Source organism: Colletes latitarsis, chromosome 12 (genome assembly GCF_051014445.1).
Source record: "Colletes latitarsis isolate SP2378_abdomen chromosome 12, iyColLati1, whole genome shotgun sequence".
NCBI classification, from domain to species: Eukaryota; Metazoa; Arthropoda; class Insecta; order Hymenoptera; family Colletidae; genus Colletes; species Colletes latitarsis.
Genome location: NC_135145.1, coordinates 10,725,634 through 10,751,367, shown reverse-complemented (window position 1 = coordinate 10,751,367; position 25,734 = coordinate 10,725,634).

Below are 25,734 nucleotides of genomic sequence, written 5' to 3'. Positions count from 1 at the left end.
GTACGAGCTAGTTGATGGCAAATCCCAGACGTAACCCAGACATAACCGTTGTTATCCTCTAAAATATTGATGGAAGCCAGGTTTAATTGACTGTTTCAGTGTGGTACCACATTAAAACGTGATCCTAACTAGAAAAAAAACCCAGGATCTGGCCAACAAGTGTGCGAAAATTGCGAAAGTATGGGGCACATGATTGCAAATACCAGACGTAACCCAGATCTAACCGTTCTTATCCTCTAAAATATTGATCGAATACAGGTTTAATAGGCTCTTTTCGGTCCGGTACCACATTAAAACGTGATCCTAACCAGAAAAAAACCCCGGATCTGGCCAAAACAAGTGTGCGAATATTGCGAATGTATGAGGCACATGATTGCAAATACCAGACGTAACCCAGACCTAACCCAGACCTAAAATATTGACCGAAACCAGGTTTAATTGACGGTTTCAGTGTGGTACCACATTACTACGTGATCCAAACCAGAAAAAGGCCAGGGTCTGGCCAAGAAGTATGCGAAAAATGCGAAAGTATGAGCCAGATCCCCTCAGGGGCTGTGTCCAGCAGTCGTCGGCCGCAGTACGGGGCGTAGCGACCCCGAGGTACCTGATGCTTATCACACCGTAAGCCTCCTGTTGGTCGTCACAGCGACCCATTCACAATTCCTTTTTTGTTTTTGTGAATGGTACGTGACGGCAGGAGGAACGGGGGCCTTGGCTTAACCGCCCGGGACCGCGAGTATGGCGGCTCTCTAAAATCGCCCTCCAATCCTAAGTTATGGTGCGCGGCGATGGGATGCATGGTTGGAGAAGGAGGCGCAATCTCTCCGATCCGCAGGTCCTCCACAGGACAGTCCCCCGCCCTCGCAAGGGCACGGGACACATCCTGTGCGCTGACCGAGTCGTCCAGCCCACAAACGCGCATCTCCGTGCGCTTCGTGGGCCGGGCGACCCGGACACCTCTTTCGCCCAGCTGCTCCCGGAGCCTCTGGGCGAGACGATCCGCCTTCGCGCCGCCTTCTGCACCGGGGATCTCCAGCAAGAGACCCCCGGTCACGGCCCTCTTCGCCCTCACGGAGGCGATGCCCAGCTCTTCCAGGGAGATATTCTCCCTGGCGAGCCGCATCGCCTCCGCGAGGGTCAGGTCGCCCCCCTGCGCAACGGTCAGCGTCACCGCTGCCGTTTTTGGGGGACGACCTGGTCGTGCCTTCCCGACCTTCGCGGCCTTTACCTTGGCCGCCGGCGGCGGAGGCGGAGGCCGCGGTTGCGAGGCCTTCCTCGCCGCCCGCTTCGCCTTCCGCCCCACCACCTCACTCCACGCCACCCCCCCTTGGGAGGGTGCCGTGGAGGACGCGACCACCGCGACCACGGGTACACCACCCCCCTTGGGGGTCGCGACCCGGGGCCCTGGTGCCGCAACGCTGGGCGGAGCCTTCACTCCGCCCTTCTTTGCCTTCCCTGACTGTACCGGAACAGGTCGGGGAGGCACCGCCTTCCTGCTGACCGCTCTTCCGGCGAGGAGCTCCTCCCGGAAGGCGGCCAGCTTGCCATCAATCATGTCCCCAATCCTCCTCAGAAGATCGTCTTCTGAGGAGGATGGGGACTTCTTCACGGGCGGAGTGCGGGTGGAGGGGCCCGCGGTGCCCCGCACCACTGCCGCCGCACTCCGCTTATTTACCTCCGCCGAGGGTCGCGGCGGTGGAGGAGGAGGGAGGATGGGAGGGAGGGCCGCGCTGTTCCACAGCGCCTCTGCCCTCCTCCTCCCCTGTCGCTCCTCCTCCAACAGGAGCTGCAGACGGGCGTTCCGCCCTCTGAGCTCCCGCGCCGCCTCCCTCATTTCCTCCGCCGCGGCCTTCAGGGCCTCCGCGCTACCGCTTTTCTGCCCCTTAAAGGCGCAGGCAGCGGCGACTTTCTCCACCCGCCTCAGGGACGAGGAGATCCTCTCCGATATCTCCTCGGTCACCTCGTCCCTGAGGCAACTCAGCCTCACCGACGGGCTCATCGCTCCGCCCACCTCGACGACGGCCTGCCCCGCCCTGTTCCTCTTAGAGCCTATGAGGCTCCTGGTGGAGGAGAAGGACGAGACTGACGCAGTCTCGTCGTCCTCCTCCACCTTCCACGAAGCCGGGCCAGGCGCTGGAGGCGGCGCGAGCGCCGTCACTCCAGTCCCAACACCGCCTTCGTCCTCCCCCTCTGACTTACCCCGTCCCATCCCCGTTTTAATATTGAACTCCATAATATTCCCACGAGCAGGTCGGAAGAAAAGGTCCGCCCGGGCAGAGCCGCCTTACCCGGGTAAGCCTATATACTCCGGGGGTTCGGCAGGTTCCCCGGAGGTGGTCGCTTGGGATTGGGCCTTCTCCCCCAACCATGCATCCCATCGCCGCGCACCATAGCTTAGGATTGGAGGGCGATTTTATAGAGTCGCCATACTCGTGGCCCAGGCGGTTAAGCCAAGACCCCCGTTCCTTGGCTCTGCCAACCGCGGGGCACCGGACTGTCGGGGCGGTTCGGCCACTCCTGAAGGAGTGGCTGGACAGAGGCCATGGCAGCCTCACCTACCGGATGGCACAGGTATTTTCCGGGCATGGCAGCTTCGGAAGATACCTGTGCCGGATAGGGAAGGAGCCGACGGCGCGTTGCTGCCACTGCGACGCTGAGCAGGACACGGCGGATCATACCCTGGAGGTATGCCCCGCGTGGGAGGGGGAGCGCCGTGTCCTTTTCGGCGTCGTCGGGCGGGATGTCTCGCTGCCGGGCGTGGTGCGCGCCATGCTCGGCAGCGAGGAGAAGTGGAGGGCCGTGGCCTCCTTCTGCGAGAACGTAATGTTGCAGAAGGAGGCCGCGGGGAGGGAGCGCGAGCTTCAGCGGCGCGCTGAAGCTCGCGCTCGTGCGGTGGCCCGAGGTCGTCGCCCGGTCGCGAGGCGTCGCGGGCGGCCGCCTCGGCGTGGCGGATGACCTAGGCTGGGAGGGGGGTCCTGAGGGGACCCTCCTCCCGCCAGGCGGCGCCGGGTCGGACCGGTTGGGGGTAGGAGTGCCTCCCCCTACCGGTCCGACGCAAGGGGAGGCACCCTCGGCGGTCTGGTGCGGCCATGAACGCCCGGCCGCCGAGGGGTGGAAACGGGGTCGCGGGCGGTTGCGAGTTGGGGCTCGCAGCCGCCACTAAACGCGGCCCCGGGACGGATAGCGGCGGGATGGAGTGGCCCCGTTCCGCCGCTATGAGACAGTGTGTCTACTGGGGGGACCGATTGTCCCCCCGGGGGATGGGCGCGAAAGCGCGGGCACGAGGAGGATACCGGAAGAATGCTTCGAGCGATTCCCGGTATCCTCCCAAAGCGTGCCGAAGGGTCACCGTGGGGTTTTTAGTGGGTAGGTCCCGCGCCTGTCGTTGTACGGGCGCGGGGAATCCCACACACCCCTCCCACCTCTCCCCAAGGAGGTGGGAGGGAGTCTTTCGAAGATTTTCCCCACGACAAAAAAAAAAAAAAAAAAAAAAAAAAAAAAAAAAAAAAAAAAAAAGACCCCCGTTCCTCCTGCCGTCACGTACCATTCACAAAACCAATAGGGAATTGTGAATGGGTCGTTGTGACGACCAACAGGAGGCTTACGGTGTGTGTATGACTCGGGTACCCCGGGTTCGTTAAGCCCGTACTGCAGCTGAAAGGCTGGCAGCCCCTGAGGGAATCTTCCTCATACTTTCGCATTTTTCGAAAACTTGTTGGCCAGATCCCGGAAATTTTCTGATTTGGATCACGTAGTAATGTGGTACCATACTGAAACTGACAATTAAACCTGGATTTGATCAATATTTTAGAGGATAACACCGGTTCGGTCTGGGCTAGGTCTGGGAATTGCCCTCATCTGGCTCATAGTTTCATATTTTTCCTCTACTTCTTGGCCAGTTCCTGGGTTTTTTTCTGGTTTGGATAACGTAGTAATTGTGTGCCACCCTGTAACAGTCAATTAAACCTGGATTCGATCAATATTATAGGGGATTACACCGCGTAGGTATGTGTTAGGTCTCATATTTGCAATCATCTGGATCATACTTTCGCATTCTAAGCATACCTGTTGGCCTGATCCAGGGCGTTTTCTGATTTGGATCACGTAGTAATGTGGTACAACACAGAAACAGTCAATTAATCCTGGTTTCGATCAATATTTTAGAGGATAACACCGGTTCGGTCTGGGCTAGGTCTGGGAATTGCCCTCATCTGGCTCGTACTTTCGCATTTTCCGCATACTTCTTGGCAACATCCTGGGTTTTATCTGGCTTGGATCACGTTGTAATATGGTACCGGAATGAAACAGTCAATTAAACCTGGTTTCGATCAATATTTTAAAGTATAACACCGGTTGGGACACGTTTAGCAATTGGATTTACCCTCATCTGGCTCATACTTCCGCATTTTCCGCATACCTGTTGGCCTGATCCAGGGCTTTCTCTGATTTGGATCACGTAGTAATGTGGTACTACACTGAAATAGGCAATTAAACCTGGCTCGATCAATATTTTAAAGGATAACTCCGGTTGGGTCTCGTTTAGGTCTGCGATTTGCCCTCACCTGGCTCATACTTTCGTATTTTTCGCATACTTGATGGCCAGATCCTGGACTCTTTCTGGATTGCATAACATAGTAATGTGGTACTACACTGAAACAGGCAATTAAACCTGGCCTCGATCAATATTTTAAAGGATAACTCCGGATGGGTCTCGTTTAGGTCGTCGATTTGCCCCCATCTGTCTCTTACATTCGCATTTTTCGCATACCTCTTGGCCATATCCTGGGTTTTTTTCTGGTTTGCATAACGTAGTAAATGTGTACCTCTCAGAAACAGTCAATTAAGCCTGGATTCCATCACTATTTTAGAGGATACCACCGGTTAGGTCTGGGTTACGTCGGGAATTTGCCCCCATTTAGCTCATACTTTCGCATTTTTCGCATACTTCTTGGCAAGATCCAGGGTTGCTTCTGGTTTGCATAACGTAGTAATGTGGCACCACACTGAAACTGTAAGTTAAACCTAGTTTCGAACAATATTTTAGGGGATAACACCGGTTAGGTCTGGGTTAGTTCTGGGATTTGCCTTCATCTATCTGGAACATTCGCATTTTTCGCATACTCCTTGGCCAGATCCAGGGTTTTTTTCTGGTTTGGATCACGTAGTAATGTGGTACCACACTGAACCTTTCAATTGAGCCTGGATTCGATCAATACTTTAGAGGATAACACCGTTTAAGTTTTTGTTAGGTCTGGCATTTGCAATCATCTGCCACATACTTTCGCATTTTTCGCATACTTGTTGGCCAATGCCTGGGCATTTTCTGGTTTGGATCACGTAGTAATGTGGTACTACACAGAAACAGTCAATTAAGCCTGGCCTCGATCAATATTTTAAAGTATAACACCTGTTGGGTCACGTTTAGGTCTTGGATTTGCCCTCATCTGGCTCATACTTTCATACATTTCCCATACTTCTTGGCCAGATCCTGAGCTTTTTCTGGTTTGGATTACGTAGTAATGTGGTATCACACTGAAGCAGTCAATTAAACCTGGTTCCGATGAATATTTTAGAGGATAACGCTGGTTAGGTCTGGGTTAGGTTTGGGATTTGCCTTCATCTGGCACATACTTTCACATTTTTCGCATAGTTGATGGCCAGATCCTGAGCTTTTTCTGGTTTGGATTACGTATTAATGTGGTGTCACACTGGAATAGTCGATTCAACCTGGATTCGATCAATATTTTAGAGGATAACACCGGTTAGGTCTGGGTTACGTCTGGTGTTTGCAATCATCTTCCTCATACTTTCGAATTTTTCGCATACTTGTTGGCCATATACTGGGCTTTTTCTGATTTGGATCAGGTAGTAATGTGGTACCACACTGAGACAGTCAATTAAACCTGGATTTGATCAATAATTTAGAGGATAACGCCGGTTACTTTTGGGTTAGTTCTGGTATTTGCAATCATCTGGCTCATACTTTTGCATTTTTCGCATACTTCTTGGCAAGATCCTGGGTTTTTTCTGCTTTGGATCACATAGTAATATGGTACCACACTGAAACCGTCAACTGACTTGGTTCCGATTAATACCTTAGAGGATAACGCCGGTTACGTCTGGGTTAGGTATGGTATTTGCCATCATCTAGCTGATACTTTTGTATTACCCTCCAACGTGTGAAACGGGAGAGTTTTTCAATTTCCACTGATTGCGTCGTAAGCGCGTTCAACGGACTTCCGACTAAGAGATGTCCTGGTGTGAGCGTCGCGTAATCGTCCGAGCTATCACTCAAAGCGGCAATCGGTCGCGAGTTTAAACTTGCTTCGATTTTACAAAGCAATGTCTGTAACTCTTCGCTTGTGGCAGTGAATTCGTCCACAGTCCGCTTCAGGTGAAATTTCACCGATTTCACACCGGCCTCTTGCACGCCACCGAAGTGCGGTGCACTCGGTGGGTTAAATTTCCATCTAATTCCTTTTTGACTGCATTTATTACGCATTTCTGGCGTGTTGTACACTGCTTCGAAATTTTCACGTAATTCTCGATCTGCACCAACAAAGTTCGTTCCATTGTCACTGAAAATACAGCACGGAACTCCCCTTCGTGCAATGAATCGATCTAACGCTGCCAAAAAGGCACTCGTCGTATAATCGTGGACGAGTTCGATGTGGATGGCCTGTGTCGCGTAACAGACGAAAACTACTATGCACGCTTTGTGGGCGGTTTTTCTCGACCGGCGGAGTCGCGGACACGGAAAGGTCCCGCATAATCCACTCCGCAGTTCGAAAATGCTCTCGCCTCGTGGCAACGCTCAGGTATTAAATCCTGCATGATTTGCGTGGAGGTTTTCGCCTTCCATCTAACGCATCGCATGCATCCGTGGATTACCGTTTGCGCTGCATTTCGACAGCCGAGAATCCAAAATTTTTGTCGCACCGTACACATGGTCAACTGCAATCCCCCGTGCAAGGTATCAATGTGACACTGCCGAATTATCATAGTAGAAACGTGAAGTTTCGGCAAAATTATGGGGTGCTTGATTTCCCATGCCAGTGCTGTATTTTCCAGTCTGCCTCCGACTCTCAAGACATCTTTGTCATCGAGAAAAGGGTTCAGACTTTTCAACGTTGATTTTGCTGGGATTTTTCGGTGATTTTTCAAACACCGGTACTCCTTTGCATAATGCGTGCGCTGGATGTAACGGACAATTCTTTCGCTTGCGAGCTGCATCTCAGACGCCTCAACGATATTCGCATCATGCGACCTTCGCTCACCTTGCATCGGTCCCCTCAGTCGGAGACAGTATGCGGTTACGCGAAGTAGTTTATTCCAGGTCGAGAATCGAAATAGAAATTCCCATTCTTTCTCCGGAATTGCTACGTGGGCGTGCACTTTCCGCTTCCCTTCTTCGGTCTCGATGGACGAAGGCGTTTTCGGCCAACAATCTTTCGATTCCGTTTGTCAATTTGGACCTGAAATCCACAGCTTAGATTGAAGGAGTTTTGTAGCTTCCGTTCCGCGCGAATTCAGATCCGCGGGATTGCAGCGGGTGGAAACGTGTCTCCATGCAGCATTCGGAAGTAACGTTTGGACCTTTGACACACGGTTGGCGATTAAAACCTTCCATGTGGAGGCGTGCTATCTCAACCATGCCAATGCGATCGTGGAATCTGTCCAGCAGATTATTCGGTCGACCTTCAATGAAAGTGACTTTTCCACGTGCGTAACGAGTTCGGCGAGCAACACGGCGCCGATCAATTCCAATACAAGAATTGACTGCTTTTTAATCGGAGCCACTCGCGTTTTTGCCATTATCAATGTCGAGGACGTGACATTGCTCATTGCTGTCACTCCTAAATAAGTGACCGCTGAGAAGGTCGCGAGCGAAGCGTCTTAAAATCCATGAATTTCCACGGAAATTGTGTCGGCTCCGTAATTAATCCATCTGGGTTTTTTTTTAACTTGTTTAAGCTGCTCCAATCCACGCAAAACGTATTCCACGCATTGAGCGTATTCGCCGAGATTTGATCGTCCCACTGGATTTTCTCCAGCCATTGGGATTGCATCAAAACCTTCGCGCGAATCACGACTGGTGATAACCAGCCGAGCGGATCGAACAACTTAGCAATCTCCAAAAACAAATTTCGTTTTGTCATCGGCAAGGCAGACGGCTGAAACCGTTGCAGATTGAAATAAAAGTAATCGCCGGACGGTATCCAGCGTAAACCTAATACCTTTAATTCGCTGTCATCGAACAAGGTAAGGTCGACGGCGTGGGAGTGAGCGCTTTGGGGGATATTTCGCAATAATAATGGCGAATTTCCTGCCCATTTTCGCAGCTTAAACCCACCGCTTTGTAGGAGCTCGCAAACTTGGTTATGAATTTTCTCCAACAAAGACGTATCGGGTGCTCCCATAAAAACGTCGTCTACGTAAATGTCCTGCTCGAATATCGGGGCGGCAAGGGGGTACCTGTGCGCGTCCTCATTTTTCAGCTCAGGAAGGGTTCGCATCGACAAGTATGGTGCACACGACGTACCGTAAGTTACGGTATTTAATTCGAACGCACTGAGCTGTTCGTTTTCGGGTGTGCGCCATAGGATGCATTGAAAACGACGATCCTGCGGGGCGACGAGAATTTGTCCGAACATTTTCTCTATGTCGGCCACCAACACGTATTCATACAGACTCCATCGGGTCAAAACTGACGTGATGTCGTTCTGCAATTTTGGACCTACGTGTAGGATGTCATTTAAAGAACGACCGCCGGTAGTTCGGCTTGTCGCGTTAAATACGACTCTTAATTTAGTCGTTGCACTCTCGGTGCGTATGACCGCTCGAGGTGGAATATAGAGTCTGGTCTCGTCAATAGGCTCTATGCGAGTCATATGACCCAGCTCCTCATATTCCTCGAGAAACGTCGTATATTCTCTTACGAGGGTCTGGTTTGTGTCCAATTTTTTCCTTAACCTCCCAAGGGCGGAGAGAGCGATTCGATAGGAGTTTCCTAACGCTTCGTCCGGTCTCGGTGTGAAAAAAAGGCAATCGGACGACAAACCGTCCTGTCGCATCTCGAGCGACGGTTTTTTAGAAGTGCGTTTCACACTCCTCCTCCGCCTTGGTGCGTACTGAGGTCGAAGGGAGTTCTTCGACTTCCCAAAACTTGCGAATCGCCGTGTCCAGCGATTCGAGGACGTTACAGTGCAACGTCCGCAAAGTTTTGTTTTTATTGCTCTTAGTATCTGTTGGGCCGGAAACAATCCAGCCAAATGCAGTTTTTTAGCGAAATGTCTCCATTTGCGTGGATCACCTCCGAACTTGGGGAGACGTTGTTTCGGAAGTTCGATAGCGACGTCATGCGGGCTAACCGACGTGGGTGCCGCTTTTGATTCAGCGGCCAGTCTGGTCAGCTCCGTGGTAACGTACGCCTTTTTTTTTTTTGTACGTGGGGAAATCCTCATGGACACTTATGTGTCGGACTCTAACCGACTAAAACCCCACGGTGACCATCCTCAGACGCCTGGCGAGGGACCGGGAACTCTAGTGAGACATCACAGAGTCCCCCACCGCGTCGTGCCTTTTCAGGCCCCTCCCGGTGGGAGGCACTCCTCCCACCACATTCCCACTCAACCGCAGGCGCCTGGTCACCAGCGCCCACGGCCCCGTGACATAGGACTAAGCCGCCGACTGGGTGGCCACGTTGGCCGCTGGACTTATCCGGAGCCAACGGGCCAACCTGCAGCCTTAGGTAACACCCGCGGCAAATATCCTATGCCCCGGGCCACTCACACACACATTCACCCATGCAAAGCATTCATACCGGTGTTTGGTCCGCGGGAGCTTTCGCTCCAACCTCCGGGATCACATGCGAGGATGTGGTCACCAGCCTCCACAGGTTGGTGACCCCATCCCCGCACCCCATCCCAGCGGCTACCCCTATCCGCCACCTGGGGACGCGCCACGTAGGGGTTCACCTCCCCTGCCGCCTGGACAACCAAACGGGTGCGTGGGTGGTAACGTACGCCTGGAACTCCATGTACTCGGTCTCCTTAGTTTCTACGCCACCTTTTGCGACGAAGTCGCAAGTGTTGCGTTTCGCAGGGGCATATTTTCTCCGAATCAACAAGTACTGCTCAACGGCTTCCTTATATTGTTCGGACACGGTGGCGAGCTTTGTTCTGAGGAGTTCTTCAGTGTATTGAGCTCGGCCACGTTTCTTTAAATAAGAGATCGACCTTGACATCATGTCGAACCGGGTGATCAGGTCGCCGAGATCGTCTTCGAACTCGCTTCGACCTTCATCCTTGGCTACAGACATGCTGATTTCTGATTCGAGGATTTTATAATCTACTCGAAGTTAATTTGTCCGTAAGCAGCGACTTACGTGAACGTACTTTTTTTTTTTTTTTTTTTTTTTTGTCGTGGGGAAAATCTTCGAAAGACTCCCTCCCACCTCCTTGGGGAGAGGTGGGAGGGGTGTGTGGGATTCCCCGCGCCCGTACAACGACAGGCGCGGGACCTACCCACTAAAAACCCCACGGTGACCCTTCGGCACGCTTTGGGAGGATACCGGGAATCGCTCGAAGCATTCTTCCGGTATCCTCCCCGTGCCCGCGCTTTCGCGCCCATCCCCCGGGGGGACAATCGGTCCCCCCAGTAGACACACTGCCTCATAGCGGCGGGACGGGGCCACTCCATCCCGCCGCTATCCGTCTCGGGGCCGCGTTTAGTGGCGGCTGCGAGCCCCAACTCGCAACCGCCCGCGACCCCGTTTCCTCCCCTCGGCGGCCGGGCGTTCATGGCCGCACCAGACCGCCGAGGGTGCCTCCCCTTGCGTCGGACCGGTAGGGGGAGGCACTCCTACCCCCAACCGGTCCGACCCGGCGCCGCCTGGCGGGAGGAGGGTCCCCTCAGGACCCCCCTCCCAGCCTAGGTCATCCGCCACGCCGAGGCGGCCGCCCGCGACGCCTTGCGACCGGGCGACGACCTCGGGCCACCGCACGAGCGCGAGCTTCAACGCGCCGCTGAAGCTCACGCTCCCTCCCCGCGGCCTCCTTCTGCAACATTACGTTCTCGCAGAAGGAGGCCACGGCCCTCCACTTCTCCTCGCTGCCGAGCATGGCGCGCACCACGCCCGGCAGCGAGACATCCCGCCCGACGACGCCGACCAGGACACGGCGCTCCCCCTCCCACGCGGGGCATACCTCCAGGGTATGATCCGCCGTGTCCTGCTCAGCGTCGCAGTGGCAGCAACGCGCCGTCGGTTCCTTCCCTATCCGGCACAGGTATCTTCCGAAGCTGCCATGCCCGGAAAATACCTGTGCCAGCCGGTAGGTGAGGCTGCCATGGCCTCTGTCCAGCCACTCCTTCAGGAGTGGCCGAACAGCCCCGACAGTCCGGTGCCCCGCGGTTGGCAGAGCCAGCCGCTCCTGCCACGCGAGCAACACGGACTGCCGGGCCTGGCGCTTCAAATCGCCCCAAGCAGGTTCCTGCCCGCCCGGGACCGCCCCCACCCCCGCGCGACGGTCGACGCGGTGCCGGTACATCACCGCGTGCGACCGCGCGAGCAGGTCCATGTGCGGCATCCCCGCTAGAACCGTCGCCGCCTCATGTGACATGGTCCGATACCCGCGGACGACCCTGAGCGCCATGCGCTGGGAGGCAGCCAGGTCGTCCGCCCAGACGGGGGCCCCGTATAGGGCCACCGACTGGACCATTGCCACATAGAGGCGACGAACTCGGCCCGCCGGGCCCCCCAGGTTGGGTAGGATCCGGCCCAGAGCCGCAACCATCCTTTCCAACCGGGGGACCAGGCAGCGGAAATGCTCCTCGAAACGCCAGTGGCTATCGAGGATCAGCCCTAGATACCTGATCTGGCGCTTCACCTCGATGTCAGCCCCACCCACCCGGATCAGAGGGGGTGGCGGATCCTGCCGAGGTGAATGAAACGCAATCACCTCGGTCTTATGGACCGCCACCGTCATCCCCATCCCCCTGATCCGGTCGACGACGCGTTGCGACCCCTCCTCCGCGCGACGCATGGCCCTCCCCCAGTGCGCCCCGACGGCCAGCACCAGTGTGTCATCCGCATAACACACCGTGCTGACGCCGTCGGGGAGGCCGGCCCGCAACACCGAGTCGTACGCGATGTTCCACAGGAGTGGCCCGAGGACCGACCCCTGCGGAACACCACAGTACACCTCCCTCCGCATATCACCATCCCGGCCCGGATACTCGATCCACCTGCCGCGGAGATAATCCCCGACGACCGCCCTGAGACAAGGGGGGACTCGATGATATTCGAGTCCCCTCCTTATCTCTTCCCAGGGGAGGGTGTTAAAGGCATTGGCAATATCCAAGGATATTGCCAATGCCACCCCTCCCCGGGAGACGGCCGCCTCCGAGAGGGCCCTCACACGACCTATCGCGTCGATAGTCGATCGGCCCCCCCGGAAACCGAACTGGCAGTCGGCCAGACCGGGATCACCCCGCGACAGGTGCTCGACGAGGCGGGCAGCAATCACACGCTCGAAGTGCTTGCCCACCTCGTCGAGGAGACAAATGGGCCGGTATGCGGAGGGAGACTCCGCGGGCCGACCCTCCTTCCGGAGGAGGACCATCCTCGCCACCTTCCAACTGGGGGGGAATCGCCCGTCCCTCAGGCAGCGGTCGAACAACCGCCTGAGGTCGGCTCCAAGGACGCCCTGGGTCAAGACCCAAACCCGGCCGGGCACACCATCCGGACCCGGGGCCGTGTTACGAACCCCGAGCCGTCTGATGGCCGCTGCCAGCTCCTCCTGCGTGACCCCCAGCTCGGCCGTCCACTCCACTGGGACAGCCGCCGCCGCCGGAGGACGCGGTCCCCTCTCCCCAATTGGGAAGAGTGTATTGACCACGTCCTCCAGCAGCCGGGGGTCAAGACCCTCGGTGACGGGGGGCGCCCACGGGCGGAGCTTATTCAGCACCCCCTTATATGGGCGCCCCCATGGATCGTCATCAAGGGTCTGGAGGAGCTCCTTCATACGAGTAGACCTGCAAAATTCGGAGGTGATTTTAGTGCCCTCTTCGAATTAGTATTGATGGGCAGACAGCTGTAGTATATGCGTAAATGCATGTGGATTGACTATGGGAGGGATTGAAAAAGGCAATCCAGTATAGTAATGCCTACATAAATGACCAAGCTCGGGACCGGCTTCGGCCATTTATGTGGGCATGGTTAGTTCTCAGAATTCAGCAGAGATAGGGAAGGAGGATAAGTGCGAGTAAGGTACAATAGCTTCCACCCGGAACCATATATACAATGTATCGATATCGACCGGTGGCGTCAGGTTGTATTCGACACGCTCGATGTTCGAAGTCGCTTGGCTTCTAAGAATTGGTGGGGATATCCCTGGTCATTTATGTGAGCAAACATCAGTTCACTTATGTGGGCACTACTGTATTATCAGGCGGCAGGCTTGTGCCTAAAGGAAACTACCCCTCCACTTAAACGCAATAATGCATAGACACCTTGTATTTGAGTTCCGGTGTTTCGTATAGCTTCGGGGATTCGAGAAGGAAGTCGAATGTGAGTCTTTCCCCTTCTTGCTCTCAACACAGTTGAATTTCGATCTCGTATCACCGGCATGCGATTTCGAATCTTGACTGCCTAGGCATTTTTACTTTCCAATCTATACAGAGTGTTCGGCCACCCTTGGAAAAAATTTTAATGGGGAATTCTAGAGGCCAAAATAAGACGAAAATCAAGAATACCAATTTGTTGATGGAGGCTTCGTTAAAAAGTTAGCGTTTGAAGTTCTGCTCATACTGAATTTTTTTCTCAAAAATGCGCAAGATTTCCGAGGTGTATTTATTTACCCCGCAACCGAAAATAATTTTTCCAAAATGATTTCAAATTTTTTTTTCCGTCGAAAAATTTTACACCTTCTCGAGTTTTTTTCTAGAAAGTGGGTAGGATTTCGGGGGTATGTCTATTCACCAAAAATGATTGTAATTGAACGATTTGAAAAATTTTTTTTTCGCGGAAAAATTTCAGCACCTGCCAAATTTTTTTTCTCAAAAGTGGATAGGATTTCGGAGGTATGTGTATTCATAAATAATGATTGTAACTGACCTTTGCAACCAAAAATAATTTTTCCTGAATGATTTGAAATTTTTGAATTTAATTGTTGATAACTTTTTAACGAAGTCTCCTTCAGGAAATTGGTATTCTTGATTTTCGTCTCATTTTGGCCTATAGAATCCCTCATTAAAATTTTTCCCAGGAGTGGCCGAACACCCTGTATAGCTATAGAGTGCCATAATAAAAAGAAATTTGTAAGGGAGAGTTACGTGTCCTGGAGGGGACGGTGAGGAAAATGTGAACGGATTGGGAGAGGATGTGGTAAGGGGTAGATGGGGAAGGTGTGGGTGCTTAAGAAGACACTGGCCGCTTTGGTGGATGCAGGAGTCAGCCCGGAGGTGGACTCGTGTTTATTTGACTTCTCGTACAAAAGTCCGACGTCGGAGGTTGCTAGACTTTGGCTCAGTGCGCGGGGCATTGAGTAGTCCTTCCGGAACGGTGGTGGGGCGCTCTCCTGCAGTTTGGCACATCCGCGTAGGAGCCGGCACTGAGGAGCTTTCCGGAGCGAGTATACCCGACTGTTAGCCGATAGGTTTTCCAGCAGTTTGGCACGTCCGCGTAGGAGCCGACACTGTGGAGCTTCTCTGACTTAGTCGGATAGAGACTGTCGAACATGGGCCTGAGGGCCCGTATTTATACTCGGGGTAGCGCGCTAGCGCTGACCTGGGCCGCCGCTGATTGGTCGCGACCCTTTCTATTTTTAGCCTTACCTGAGTATTTTGGCGAGAGCTACGTCGGTGTTTTATCCTAGTTAAAACTAAGGGCGCGGGGTATTGGCGAAAGTCGCGTCGTCGTTCTTATATCTATTAAATCGCGTTACAGACTCCCCCTCTGGCCTCGAGGCCGTCCCGGCAAGATGGCCAGAAAATGAGAACGCGATGGGGAGGGGTGGGTTAGTTTTCTTCAAGTAGTGGCTTTTCGTGGTCGACCTCGGCGGCGGCGCGGTACGATGGGCGAGATGTCGTCCTGCGTTTCGGGAAGCTGGCAAAGCTTCAATGCCGAGGTGTGGTGCACTCCTAATGGAGTCTGTGGGTCATCCTGAGCGGCGATCTCATAACTGTCAGGTCCCACGGACCGCAGGATTACGTATGGCCCGTCCCGCTTCGGGGCGAGTTTGGCGGTGATTCCCTTTGTGGCACGACGCAGGGTGTGCGTCGTGACCCATACCAGGTCACCGGGAGAGTACCCTGGGTCGGCTCTCCTTTTCTGATCTCCATGTCTTTTGCGGCGGTCCTGCTGCTCCTCATGGGTTTCGCGTGCCAAGCCAAGTATATTGGCGAGCTGCAGCAAGCGGGGGGTGATCTCTGGAATAAAATTCTCCTGTTCGGTGATGGTTCGCAGGTCCCGGGTGGCGTCATCGGGGGTGCGGAGTTCTCGTCCGAACGTTAGGTATGCTGCGGAATAGCCGGTGCTTGAGCTTCGTGCCGTGTTCATGGCGAAGCGAATGGCCGGCAGCTTGTCTTCCCATTGGATATGCTGGTTTCCTACCAGGATGGCTAACTGCGCCTTAAGGTCGCGGTTCTTCCGTTCCACGGGATTGGCCGCGGGATGGTACACGGGTGTCAGTTGCAGGTGTACCCCGAGGCAGTGTAGGGCGTGCTGCATGATGCCGCTAACGAATTGGGTGCCGTTGTCGGATACCATCCGGCGAGGTACGCCGTACCGTAGAAATATTTCGTCGATGAGGGTAGTGGCGCAGGCTTCGGCGGTGGCGGTTTCTAGGGCGAATAGTTCCACCCATCGGCTGGCCAAATCCTCGGCGATCAAGATCCATCGTCGATTGTTGGCGGAGGCGGGCAATGGCCCGAATAGGTCGACGGAGAGGACCTCGAATCGTTGCTGCATGGCGGGTGTCTGGATTAGTCCCGCGGGTCGCAGGTTAGTGGCCTTATACCTCTGGCAGGGTACGCAATTTCGGACGTGTGGAATGACGTCTCGTCGAAGGTGGGGCCAAAAGAACCGGGAGGCTATTCGTTGGATCGTCCTTTCCGTGCCGTAGTGACCAGCTGTAGGTGAATCGTGATACTCCCGAAGTGCGTGTTCTCGCTCGTGCTTTGGTACGACGAATTGTGCGTCCTCGCTGTCTATTTCGGGCGAAAAGTGGTACAGGACTCCGTTGGCGAGCAGGTAGCCACGCTGGGCCCAGCGGAGGAATTCTTCTCCTTGGTCGGTATCCTCGAAACTGTTGATGATGTTCCGTAGTTGTTCGTCCCTGAGCTGGCTTTCGCGCAGCTCAGCGCTCCCCCTAGTCGGGAAGTCGATGCTGACTAAGCTTACCCTGCTTGGCTCCCCCTGGTCCTGGGGACTCGGGGACGGTCGCGAGAGGAAATCGGCGACCACGTTGGCCTTTCCTGGAGCGTAGTCGATAACCAGGTTGTAGGGCTGCAGTAATACGGCCCATCGGGCCAGTCGTCCGCTGGGCGTTTTGAGGCTAAATAGCCATCGGAGTGGTTGGTGATCTGAGATTACCTGTATTTGTGCGCCTTCGATGTATCCCCGGAACTTGGAGATGCTCCAGATGACGGCCAATGCTTCCCGTTCCGTAGTGGAATAGTTTTTTTCCGCGGCCGATAGTAAGCGGCTTGCGTACTCGACCGGGTGCTCTTCCGGCGGGTCCCCCTGTAGCAGAACGGCTCCGACCCTGTTCCGGTACAGTCGGGGAAGGCAAAGAAGGGCGGAGTGAAGGCTCCGCCCAGCGTTGCGGCACCAGGGCCCCGGGTCGCGACCCCCAAGGGGGGTGGTGTACCCGTGGTCGCGGTGGTCGCGTCCTCCACGGCACCCTCCCAAGGGGGGGTGGCGTGGAGTGAGGTGGTGGGGCGGAAGGCGAAGCGGGCGGCGAGGAAGGCCTCGCAACCGCAGCCTCCGCCTCCGCCGCCGGCGGCCAAGGTAAAGGCCGCGAAGGTCGGGAAGGCACGACCAGGTCGTCCCCCAAAAACGGCAGCGGTGACGCTGACCGTTGCGCAGGGGGGCGACCTGACCCTCGCGGAGGCGATGCGGCTCGCCAGGGAGAATATCTCCCTCGAAGAGCTGGGCATCGCCTCCGTGAGGGCGAAGAGGGCCGTGACCGGGGGTCTCTTGCTGGAGATCCCCGGTGCAGAAGGCGGCGCGAAGGCGGATCGTCTCGCCCAGAGGCTCCGGGAGCAGCTGGGCGAGCGAGGTGTCCGGGTCGCCCGGCCCACGAAGCGCACGGAGATGCGCGTTTGTGGGCTGGACGACTCGGTCAGCGCACAGGATGTGTCCCGTGCCCTTGCGAGGGCGGGGGACTGTCCTGTGGAGGACCTGCGGATCGGAGAGATCCGCAGGTCGCCCTCCGGCCTCGGGTCGGTGTGGGCCCGGTGCCCCCTCTCCGCCGCCCGTAAGGTGGCGGAATCCGGGAGGGTGTTGGTGGGGTGGGTTTCGGCGCGAGTGGAAATCCTCGCGCCGCGCCCGCTCCAGTGTCACCGCTGCCTCGAATTGGGGCACGTGAGGCAGTGGTGCACCTCGCCGGTGGACCGCAGCGGTCAGTGTTACCGCTGCGGTGCCAAAGAGCACCGTGCGAGCCAGTGCTCGGCGGCCCCCCACTGCCCGCTGTGTGCGGACATGGGGAGGCCAGCCGATCACAGGGTGGGGAGCAAGAAGTGCTCCCCCCCCACCCGGAAAGACAGGAAGAGGCGGGCTGCACCGGCTCCGGTGCCGAGGGCGGTGGCATCGTCCTCCATGGAGGTGGACGGTGCTACGGGGACGGACGGCTGGGAGGAGGCTGGCGCGGCCATTAATTAATGCCGCCCCGCCTCCTCCTCCAGGCCAACCTCAACCACTGCCGCGCGGCACAGGACTTGATGTCCCAAGTCCTCGCGGAGTGGGGGGTTGGCCTGGCGGTCGCCGCCGAGCCGTACCGCGTCCCTGATCACCCTCATTGGGTGGGCGACGCGGACAGCTTGGTGGCGACGGTATGGGGAGGGGGCGACGGGTCCCCACCGTTCTCCTTGTTGGAGCGCGGTCGGGGATTCGTCGCCGTGGACTGGGGGGGAATCGCTGTGGTGGGGTGCTACATTTCGCCCCGTAGCGGTCACGCTGCGTTCGAGCTGTACTTGGCCGAGGTCGCGGCATGCGTGCAGCGCTACGCGGCCCGGCCGGTGCTGGTCCTGGGGGATTTTAATGCCAAGTCGGTGGCTTGGGGATCCCCCAGGACCTCCGTTCGCGGCGGGATCCTGGGCGATTGGGCGGCGGGGCTCGACCTCCGGGTATTGAACCGGGGGTCGGAGCACACATGCGTGCGGCGATATGGGGGGTCCATCGTGGATGTTGGATTCGCGACCCCCAACGCCGTGCGCATGGTGTCGGGTTGGCACGTGGTCGCGGGGGCAGAGACACTCTCCGATCACCGGCACACCCGGATGGAGGTCTCTGCCGCCGCGAGTGCATCCCGACACGGCCGCCTGCGTGGCACCCCACCATGCCGCTGGGCGCTTCGGCGCCTGGACAAGGACGCCCTGATGGCAGCTGCCCTCGCTGCAACTTGGCCGCAGGGAGCGGCCGAGTTGCCGAGCATAGAGGAGGAGGTCGCCCGGCTCGGAGCATTGGTCGCGGGTATTTGCGACGCGGCGATGCCTCGGGTCGGACGGGCTTCTCCTCGCCGGGCGGTGTACTGGTGGTCGGACGCGATCGCGGAGTTGCGAGTCGCGACTGTCCGCGCCCGACGCCAGTACACCCGCGCGCGCCGTCGTCAACGTACAGGCGACGGCGTGGCGCGAGCGAGGGCAGCTGATGACCTGTATGGAGCATACCGCGTGGCGCGGGTTGCTCTGCAGGTCGCCATCAAACGGGCCAAGACCCAGGCATGGAAGGAGCTCCTCCAGACCCTTGATGACGATCCATGGGGGCGCCCATATAAGGTGGTGCTGAATAAGCTCCGCCCGTGGGCGCCCCCCGTCACCGAGGGTCTTGACCCCCGGCTGCTGGAGGACGTGGTCAATACACTCTTCCCAATTGGGGAGAGGGGACCGCGTCCTCCGGCGGCGGCGGCTGTCCCAGTGGAGTGGACGGCCGAGCTGGGGGTCACGCAGGAGGAGCTGGCAGCGGCCATCAGACGGCTCGGGGTTCGTAACACGGCCCCGGGTCCGGATGGTGTGCCCGGCCGGGTTTGGGTCTTGACCCAGGGCGTCCTTGGAGCCGACCTCAGGCGGTTGTTCGACCGCTGCCTGAGGGACGGGCGATTCCCCCCCAGTTGGAAGGTGGCGAGGATGGTCCTCCTCCGGAAGGAGGGTCGGTCCGCGGAGTCTCCCTCCGCATACCGGCCCATTTGTCTCCTGGACGAGGTGGGCAAGCTCTTCGAGCGTGTGATTGCTGCCCGCCTCGTCGAGCACCTGTCGCGGGGTGATCCCGGTCTGGCCGACTGCCAGTTCGGTTTCCGGGGGGGCCGATCGACTATCGACGCGATAGGTCGTTTGAGGGCCCTCTCGGAGGCGGCCGTCTCCCGGGGAGGGGTGGCATTGGCAATATCCTTGGATATTGCCAATGCCTTTAACACCCTCCCCTGGGAAGAGATAAGGAGGGGACTCGAATATCATCGAGTCCCCCCTTGTCTCAGGGCGGTCGTCGGGGATTATCTCCGCGGCAGGTGGATCGAGTATCCGGGCCGGGATGGTGATATGCGGAGGGAGGTGTACTGCGGTGTTCCGCAGGGGTCGGTCCTCGGGCCACTCCTGTGGAACATCGCGTACGACTCGGTGTTGCGGGCCGGCCTCCCCGACGGCGTCAGCACGGTGTGTTATGCGGATGACACACTGGTGCTGGCCGTCGGGGCGCACTGGGGGAGGGCCATGCGTCGCGCGGAGGAGGGGTCGCAACGCGTCGTCGACCGGATCAGGGGGATGGGGATGACGGTGGCGGTCCATAAGACCGAGGTGATTGCGTTTCATTCACCTCGGCAGGATCCGCCACCCCCTCTGATCCGGGTGGGTGGGGCTGACATCGAGGTGAAGCCCCAGATCAGGTATCTAGGGCTGATCCTCGATAGCCACTGGCGTTTCGAGGAGCACTTCCGCTGCCTGGTCCCCCGGTTGGAAAGGATGGTTGCGGCTCTGGGCCGGATCCTGCCCAACCTGGGGGGCCCGGCGGGCCGAGTTCGTCGCCTCTATGTGGCAATGGTCCAGTCGGTGGCCCTATACGGGGCCCCCGTCTGGGCGGACGACCTGGCTGCCTCCCGGCGCAGCATGACTATGCTGCGTCGGGTGCAGAGGCGCATGGCGCTCAGGGTCGTCCGCGGGTATCGGACCATGTCACATGAGGCGGCGACGGTTCTAGCGGGGATGCCGCACATGGACCTGCTCGCGCGGTCGCACGCGGTGATGTACCGGCACCGCGTCGACCGTCGCGCGGGGGTGGGGGCGGTCCCGGGCGGGCAGGAACCTGCTTGGGGCGATTTGAAGCGCCAGGCCCGGCAGTCCGTGTTGCTCGCGTGGCAGGAGCGGCTGGCTCTGCCAACCGCGGGGCACCGGACTGTCGGGGCTGTTCGGCCACTCCTGAAGGAGTGGCTGGACAGAGGCCATGGCAGCCTCACCTACCGGCTGGCACAGGTATTTTCCGGGCATGGCAGCTTCGGAAGATACCTGTGCCGGATAGGGAAGGAGCCGACGGCGCGTTGCTGCCACTGCGACGCTGAGCAGGACACGGCGGATCATACCCTGGAGGTATGCCCCGCGTGGGATGGGGAGCGCCGTGTCCTGGTCGGCGTCGTCGGGCGGGATGTCTCGCTGCCGGGCGTGGTGCGCGCCATGCTCGGCAGCGAGGAGAAGTGGAGGGCCGTGGCCTCCTTCTGCGAGAACGTAATGTTGCAGAAGGAGGCCGCGGGGAGGGAGCGCGAGCTTCAGCGGCGCGCTGAAGCTCGCGCTCGTGCGGTGGCCCGAGGTCGTCGCCCGGTCGCCTGAGGGGACCCTCCTCCCGCCAGGCGGCGCCGGGTCGGACCGGTTGGGGGTAGGAGTGCCTCCCCCTACCGGTCCGACGCAAGGGGAGGCACCCTCGGCGGTCTGGTGCGGCCATGAACGCCCGGCCGCCGAGGGGTGGAAACGGGGTCGCGGGCGGTTGCGAGTTGGGGCTCGCAGCCGCCACTAAACGCGGCCCCGGGACGGATAGCGGCGGGATGGAGTGGCCCCGTCCCGCCGCTATGAGGCAGTGTGTCTACTGGGGGGACCGATTGTCCCCCCGGGGGATGGGCGCGAAAGCGCGGGCACGGGGAGGATACCGGAAGAATGCTTCGAGCGATTCCCGGTATCCTCCCAAAGCGTGCCGAAGGGTCACCGTGGGGTTCTTAGTGGGTACGTCCCGCGCCTGTCGTTGTACGGGCGCGGGGAATCCCACACACCCCTCCCACCTCTCCCCAAGGAGGTGGGAGGGAGTCTTTCGAAGATTTTCCCCACGACAAAAAAAGAAAAAAAAAAAAAAAAAAAGGTATGAGCCAGATGATTGTAAATACCAGATCTAACACAAACCTAACCGGTGTTATCCTCTAAAAAATAGATCGAGTCCAGGTTTAAGTCACTGTTTTAGTGCGGTGCCACATTACTACGTGATCCAAACCAGAAAGAGCTCAGGATCTGGCCTACAAGTATGCGGAAAATGCAAAAGTATGAGCCAGATAAGGGCAAATACCAGACCTAATCCAGACCTAACCGGTGTTATACTCTAAAATATAGATTGAATCCATGCTTTACTCACTGTTTCAGTGTGGTACCACATTACTACGTGATCGCAGCCAGAAAAAGCCAAGGATCTTGCCAAGGAGTATACGAAAAATGCGAAAGTATGAGTCAGATGTTTACAAATACCAGACCTAACACAAACCTAACCGGTGTTATCCTCTAAAATATTGATCGAATCCAGGTTTCATTCACAGTTTCAGTGTGGTACCACATTTCAACATGATCCAAAACTGAAGAACCCCAGGATCTGGCCAACAAGCATCCGAAAAATGCGAAAGAATGAGCTAGATGATGGTAAATGCCATACCTAACCCAGACCCAACCGGCGTTATCCTCTAAAATATTAACGGGAACCACGATTAATTGCCTGTTTCGGTGCGCTACTTTATTGCTACGTGATCCAAAGCAGAAGAAGCCCAGGATCTGGCCAACAGGTATGCGAAAAATGCGAAGGTATGATCCAGATGATTGCAAATACCAGACCTACCCCGACCTAACCGGTGTTATACTCTAAAATATAGATTGATTCCAGGCTTGACTCACTGTTTCAGTATGGTACCACATTACTACGTGATCAACACACGAAAAAGCCCAGGATTTGGCCAACAAGTACACCAAGAATGCGAAAGTATGAGCCAGATGATGGTAAATGCCATACCTAACCGAGACAACAACAGGCGTTATCCTCTAAAATATTAATGGGACCGCGATTAATTGCCTGTTTCGGTGCGGTACCTCATTGCTACGTGATCCAAACCAGAAAGAGCCCAGGATCTGGCCAACAAGTATGCGAAAAATGCGAAAGTATGAGCCAGATGAGGGCAAATACCAGACCTAACCCAGGCCTAACCGGTGTTATCCTCTAACATATAGATCGAATCCAGGTTTAATTCACTGTTTCAGTGTGGTACCACATTACCACGTGATCCAAATAAAAAAAAACCCGGGATCTTGCCAAGAAGTATGCGAAAAATGCGAAGGTATGAGCCAGATGAGGGCAAATAACCTAACCCAGACCTTACCGGTGATATCCTCTAAAATGTAGATCGAGCCCAGGTTTAACTCACAGTTTCAGTGCGGTGCCACATTACTACGTGATCGAAACCAGAAGGAATCCAGGATCTGACCAACGAGTATGCGAAAAATGCGAAAGTATAAGCCAGATGACGGCAAATGCCAGACCTAACCCAGACCTAACCGGCGCTGTCCCCTAAAATGTAGGTCGAATCCAGGTTTAACTCACTGCTTCTGTGTGGTACCACATTTCAACATGATCCAAAACAGAAGAAGCCCAGGATCTGGCCAACAAGTATGCGAAAAATGCGCAAGTATGAGCCAGATGAGGGCAAATACCAGACCTAACCTAGTCCTAACTGGTGTTATACTCTAAAATATAGATCGATTCCTGGCTTATCTCACTGTTTCAGTGTGGTACCACATTACTACGTTATCCAAACCAGAAAAAACGCAGGATCTTGCCTCGTAGTATGCGAAAAATGCGAAAGTATGAGCCAGATAATTGCAAATACCAGAACTAACACAAACTTAACCGCTGTTATCCCCTAAAATATAGGTCGAATCCAGGTTTAATTCACTGTTTCAATGTGGAACCATTTTACTACTTGATCGAAACCAGAAAAAGCCCATGATCTTGCCAAGGAGTATGAGAATAATGCGAAGGTATGCGCTAGATTCGGGCAAATACCAGACCTAACCCAGACCTAACCTATGTTAACCTCTACAATATCGATCGAATCCTGGTTTAATTGACTGCTTCAGTGTGGTACCACATTACTACGTGCTACAAACCAGAATCAGCCCAGGATATGGCCAACAAATACACGAAGAATGCGAAAGTATGAGTCAGATGACGGCAAATGCCAGACCTAACCCAGACCTAACCGGCGTAACCTCTAAAATATAGATCGAATCTAGGTTTCATTTACAGTTTCAGCGTGGTACCACATTTCAACATGATCCAAATCAGAAAAACCCAGGATCTTCCCATGAAGTATGCGAAAAATGCGAAGGTATGAGCCAGATGAGGGCAAATACCAGTCCTAACACAAACCTAAACAGTGTTATCTTGTAAAATATAGATCGAATCCAGGATTAACTCACTGTCTCTGTGTGGCACCACATTTCTACGTGATCCAAACCGGAAAAAACCCAGGATCTGGCCAACAGGTATGCGAAGAATGCGAAGGTATGACCTAGATTAGGGCAAATACCAGACCTAACACAAACCTAAACGGTGTTATCTTCAAAAATATAGATCCAATCCAGGATTAACTCACTGTCTCAGTGTGGCAACACATTTCTACGTGATCCAAACCAGAAAAAACCCAGGATCTGGCCAACAGGTATGCGAAAAACGCGAAGGTATGAGCTAGATTAGGGCAAATACCAGACCTAACACAAACCTAAACGGTGTTATCTTCTAAAATATAGATCGAATCCAGGATAAACTCACTGTCTCAGTGTGGCACCACATTTCTACCTGATCCAAACCAGAAAAAACCCAGGATCTGGCCAACAAGTATGCGGAAAATGCGAAAGTATAAGCCAGATGACGGCAAATGCCAGACCTAACCCAGACCTAACCGGTGTTGTCCTCTAAGATATTGATCGATTCAAGGCTAAACTCACTGTTTCAGTGTGGTACCACATTACTACGTGATCAACACGAGAAAAAGCCCCGGATCTGGCCAACAAGTATCCGAAAGATGCGAAAGTATGAGCTACATGTGCGCAAATGCCAGACCTAGCCCAGCCCTAACCGGTGTTATCCTCTAAAATATAGATCGAGTCAAGGTTCAATTCACTGTTTCGGTGTGGTAGCACATTACAACGTGATCCAAATCTAAAAAAGCCCAGGATCTGGCCAACAAGTATCTGAAAAATGCAAATCTATGAGGCAGATAAGGGCAAATGTCTGACCCAACCCAGACATAACCGGTGTTGTCCTATATAATATTGATTGAATCCAGATTTAGCTCACCGTTTCTCTGTGGTACCACATTACTACGTGATCCAAACCAAAAAAAGTCCAGGATCTGGCCAACATGTATGCGAAGAATGCGAAAGTATGAGCCAGATGTTTGCAAATACCAGACCTAACCCAAACCTAACCGGTGTTATCCTCTAAAATATAGATCGAATCCAGGTTTAATTAACTGCATTAGTGCGGTGCCACACTACAATGCGATCCAAACCAGAAAAAGCCCAGGATCTCACCAACAAGTATGCGAAAAATGCGAAGGTATGAGCCAGGTGATTGCAAATACCAGACCTAACACAAACACAACCGGTGATTTCCCCTAAAATATAGGTCGAATCCAGGTTTCATTCACTGTTTCAGTGTGGTACCACATTACTACGTGATCCATACCAGAAGAAGCCCCGGATCTGGCCAACAAGTATGCGAAGAATGCGAAACTATGAGCCTGATGATTGCAAATACCAGACATAACGCAGACCCTGCAGGCGTTATCCACTAAAGTATTAACCGCAACCGGGTTTAATTGCCTGTTTCGGTATGGTACCTCATTACTACGTGATCCACACCAGAAAAAGCCCTGGATCTGGCAAACAAGTTTGCGTAAAATGCGAAGGTATGAGCTACATGATGGCAAACGCCAGACCTAATCCTGACCTAACCGGTGTAATCCTTTAACATATAGATCGAATCCAGGTTTAATTCACAGTTTCAGTGTGGTACTTCATCACAACGTGATCCAAACTAGAAAATACCCAGAAACTGGCCAACATGTATGCAAAAAATGCGGAAGTATGAGCAAGATAATGGCAAATGCCAGACCTAACGCAGACCTAACCGGTGTTATCCTCTAAAATAATAATCGAACCCAGGTTTAACTCACTGTTCCAGTGTGGTACCACATTACAAAGTGATCCAAACCAGAAAATGCC